This window comes from Myotis lucifugus, unplaced genomic scaffold, assembly GCF_000147115.1.
Source record: "Myotis lucifugus unplaced genomic scaffold, Myoluc2.0 scaffold_190, whole genome shotgun sequence".
NCBI classification, from domain to species: domain Eukaryota; kingdom Metazoa; phylum Chordata; class Mammalia; order Chiroptera; family Vespertilionidae; genus Myotis; species Myotis lucifugus.
In genome coordinates this window covers 1,959,558-1,964,759 of record NW_005871238.1, presented here as the reverse complement: position 1 = coordinate 1,964,759, position 5,202 = coordinate 1,959,558, and positions in this window count along the sequence as shown.

The following is a 5,202-nucleotide window of genomic DNA, read 5'->3' as shown; positions in this document are numbered from 1 at the left end:
CTGGTTTGGCTCCGTGGATAGAGTGTTGGCCTGCAGACTGAAGTGTCCCAGGTTCAATTTCAGTCAAAGGCACCTGCCCTGGTTGTGGGCTCAATCCCCAGTAGGGGGCAAGCAAGAGGCAGCCAATCAATGATTCTCATCATTGATGTTTCTATCTCTCCCTCTCCCTTCTTCTCTGAATTCAATAAAAAAAAATTTTTTTTAATTAAAAAAAAGTTAAGGAGCCATTTTATAGATGAATAATGCCAGCAGAATACAGAAAGTCTCAGGACATCACCAAAACATATCCAAAAAGTTTTGTTGTATTAGAATCACCATGCATATCTGAGTTTTCAGCCTACTTGTGTTTTAATTCTGCCGTATGCTATCTATCAATATTCTTATCTGCCTTCTAGTGCTCTCCAGACCTCCTGTGTAGCCATGGGGTCTGGCCTGGGGCTCTGGTCCTTATTAACCTATTTCATTTTCCTCTTTTTCCCATTAAAATAAGCCCATTCCTTCCAGGGCAACTGTTCTTGACAACGTCATCTAAGTTGCTGAAATGTCTCAAAGGAATTCAGGAATGACACATCTTCTCCTGATCCCATGGGAGACAACAGAGCGCGATTTCTGCCTGGAAACAGAATTTGAATATCTAGGATGATCACTTCCAGTCCTTCAGACTTGAACCTGCTTACCAAGGTCAAACACCAGTTAACTGCCATGCCTCCAAAGTGGAAACCATTCCCACCTGCCATGATATTTCGAACTTAATTTAAAAAATCAATTTGAGCCCTAACCAGTTTGGCTCAGTGGATAGAGTGTCGGCCTGTGGACTGAAAGGTCCCAGGTTTGATTCCGGTCAAGGGCATGTACCTTGGTTGCGGGCACATCCCCAGTAGAAGGTGTGCAGGAGGCAGCTGATCGATGTTTCTCTCATCGATGTTTCTAACTTTCTATCCCTCTCCCTTCCTCTCTGTAAAAAATCAATAAAATATATTTTTTTAAAAATCAATTTGCAATGGATAGTATAAAAATAAATATATTGATGCATATTAGCATAACCAATGGACACAGACACTGAGGCGGTGGGGGCTTGCCCGGGGTGGGACTGGCTGTGGGGAGGGGGTCAATTAGGGAAAAAGAAGACATATGTAAAACTTTAGACAATAAAAAATATATTAAAATAATAATAAAAAAATATATTACAATTCGGTGTTCTTGGATATTTTCAGCTGAAAATTCTCATGAAAAATGATTTTAAAGTTGATCAGGGCTGCCACTTAGGGAAACCATTTTTTTTAATAGACACACGTGGCGTGTGGGGAAGTTCGGCTGCTTGCATCTACAGACATGGAGTACAGTGGGTTAAGGAATAACATCATTTGCAGCCCTTGATCCAAATAACATTTTCTAATCTGTTCCAGGACAAAACATGCTTCAGATAACATGCCTGGATATTGACTTTCCCTTTGGTAACTACGCAAATGAAGTTATGGTTGATAGAGAGACTCTAATTCAGAAGACAACCACTTCTCTCCTTTTAGAAAGCAGCAGAATTGTGACACATGAGATGGCTTTGTCTGTGTGAGCCAAATGAGTATGATTACTTCAGGAGAGGATACGTTGGGAGACAATACAATGTGTTGATTATGTGTGTTGTGTTTGGAATTGGATAGACTCGTGCTCAAATCATGTACTATCTCCTGGAACATGCTACCTAAGCTCTTGGAGCTTTGGTCTCCTAGACTGAAAAAGGAGGGTGGTAATACATCAGCCCTATTACTCAAACCAGGAACCTGAGTTATCTTTGACTTCAGCTTCTGTATCACCTTTGGACTCTACCTCCAAATATATATCTGAACCTTATCCACGTCTTTACAAATCTTCAACATCATCCTATATCTAATCATTATCATCTCTAACCTGGAATACTACAATAAACTGAACAACTCTCCCCAGTTTTGCTCTTACCTCCCTCCACTCCATTTTCCAAAAGATAGCTAGAGTAGTGTTTTTAATATAAATCAGATCTCTCACTTGTCTGCTTAAAACTCTGCAATATTTCTCCATGCACTCAGAATGAAATTGCATCTGCATGACCCTGGATGGTCTCTGGCTCACCTCCAGCCTGAACTATTATCACTCTCCCACCGCTATCTCTGTTTATCCTCCCTGATCTTCTTTCAGCTCCTCCATTAAGGAAAGAGTTCTTTAAGGTAGAATTGTTCACATCTGCCTTAAGGCCCCACCACTGCCTGCTCAGCTCCTCCTCATTCTTTAGGCCTCAGTTTACATATGTCACCTTCTAAAAGAGACCTTCTCAGACCTCTCTATCCGGTGCTCTCCCCATTTTTCTGTCACACTTCCATGTCATTTATCATATGTCAAAACATATTTATTTTTATTGGTTTAATGTGAGTTTCTCCTACTATACCATAAACTTTCCAGGAATAAGGGCCATAATAATTTTATTTATCACTGTTTCCCTAGCATCTAACACAGTATCTAGCACCGAGGTCCTCAAACTTTTTAAACAGGGGGCCAGTTCACTGTCCCTCAGACATTCCACACATGCGCACTGCGGGCCCGGGATGAGTCGGCTGCTAAGCAGGAGAGGCAGCGGCGGCAAAAACACCTGGTGGCCAGATAAATGTTTTCGGCGGGCCGCATGTGGCCCGCGGGCCGTAGTTTGAGGACCCCTGACTAGCACATAGAAAATGTTCAACAAATATTTTAACTAAATAAATGAATGTGTTATAAAATTGTGTGAGAATTAAATTAGATAATGTACCTGAAGTCTTTAGCATAGTGCTTAGCTCATGAAAGTGCTCAATAAATGTTAGCTATTGTTGCTGTTGTTATTAAATTACATTCTCCTGAACTGACAGAAGTGGGATTCCTGGACCATATGAAAATTCTATTCTTTAATTTTTTAAGGAAACTTCATACTGTTTTCCACAGCAGCTGTACCGATTTACATTCCCACCAACAGTGTACAGGAGTTCCCTTTCCTCCACATCCTCACCAATGCTTGTTATTTTTTTATTTATGTTTTTGTATAGCCATCCTAACAGGTGTGAGAGGGTATCTCGTTGTGGGTTTGATTTGCATTACCCTAATGAGTAGTGATGTTGAGCACCTTTTCATATACTTGTTGGCCATTTACATGCCTTCTATTCAGATCCTTTGCCCATTTTAAATTTGGGTTATTTGGTTTTTTACTATTGAGTTTGGGGAATTTCTCAAATATTTTGGTGTGTTTTTTTTAAAACAGAGAGAGAGGAAGAGAGAATGAGAAAGAGAGAGAAAACACTAATGTAAGAGAGAGATATCATCTGTTGCCTCCTGTTCACACCCCGAATGGGGATTGAATCCACAACCTGGACAAGTGACCTGACTGGGAATAGAACTGGTGACCTTTCAGTGCATGGGATGATGCTCAACCAACTGAGCCACACCAGCCAGAGCTATATTTTGGATATTAATCCTTTATCCGGTGTATGGTTTGCAAATGTTTTCTCCCATTCCATAGGTTGCCTTTTCATTTTTTTGTCTTCTTTGCTATGCAGAAGCTTTTTAATTTGATGTAATTCCATTTCTCTTTTTCTGCTTTTGTTGCCTTTGCTTTTGGTATCAAATTCAATAGATCATTGCCAAGACCAATGTCAAGAGGCTTTTCTCCTATGTTTTCTTCTAGAAGTTTTTCAGTTTCAACTTTTATGTTTAACTCTTTAATCCCTTTTGAGTTGATATTTATGATAGTATACTAGTAAAACAAGAGGCAAACTTCATTCTTTTAAATGTGGATATACAGTTTTCCCAGTACCATATATTGAAGAGACAATCTTTCCTGACAATGTGCTTGGCACATTGTCAAAGATAATTTTACCATATATATCAAGGGGTTACTGTATTTCTGGGCTCTCCAATCTATTTCAGTCGATGTCTAAGTCTGTGTTATATCAGGACCACACCATTTTAATTACTGTAGCTTTGTAGTACATTTTGAAATCAGGACATGTGAGCCCTCCAACTTTTTGAAGATTGTTTTGCCCATTAGGGTTCCTTAAGATTTCCCATGAATTTTCGAATGAGTTTTCTTCTTCTATTTAAAAAAGCCATTGTTATGATGGATAGGAATTGCATTGAATCTATAGTTCTCATTGGGTAGTGTGAACATTTTTAAAATAGTAATTCTTCCAATCCATAAACATGAGATGACTTTTCACTAATTAGTGTCTTCTATAATTCCTTTCACAATGTTTTCTAGTTCTCAGTGTACAAGTCTTTTATCTCCATGGTTAAATTTATTACTAAACCTTTTATTCTTTTTCTTACTTTTCTTTTCATTTAGTTTTATTGCTGAAAGTAATACTGATGTTCCCTTCCCCCCGCCCCCATTGATTCCCTCCACTCTGCTCCTGCACTGCCCCCCCTCCCTGGCCTTCACCACACTATTGTCTGTCCATGGGTTATGCATATATGCATATAAGTTCTTTAGTTAATCTCTTCCTCCTCCCCCCGCCCACCTTCCCCCTAAAATTCATCAGTCTGTTGCATGCTTCAATGTCTCTGGATCTATTTTGTTCATCAATTTTGTTCATTAGATTCTACATATAAGTGAGATCATGTGATATCTGTCTTTCTCTGACTTGCTTATTTCACTTAGCACAATACTCTCTGGGTGCCCATGCTGTCTCAAAGCGTAAGAGATCCTTCTTTTTTACAGCTGCGTAGCATTCATGGTGTAAGTGTATGAGTTTTTTATCAACCCATGATGGGCACTTGGGTTGTTTCCAGATCGTAGCTATTTTAAATAACACTGCTATGCCCTAGCTGGTTTGGCTCAGTAAATAGAGCGTAGGCCTGTGGACTGAAAGGTCCGGGGTTCAATTCCGGTCAAGGGCACATCTCTGGGTTGTGGGCTCAATCCCCAGTGTGGGGCATGCAGGAGGCAGCCAATCAATGATTCTCTCTCATTGATGTTTCTAGCTCTCTCTCCCTCTCCCCTTCTCTGAAAATAAAAACATAACAAATCCTACATAATAAAAGGCTAATATGCAAATCAACTGAACTGCTATGATGCGCACTGACCCCCAGGGGCAGATGTTCAATGCAGGAGCTGCCCCCTGGTGGTCAGTGCACTCCCAAAGGGGGAGCACTGCTAAGCCACAAGCCGGGCTCATGGCTGGCAAGCACAGCAGCAGTGGAGGGAGCCTC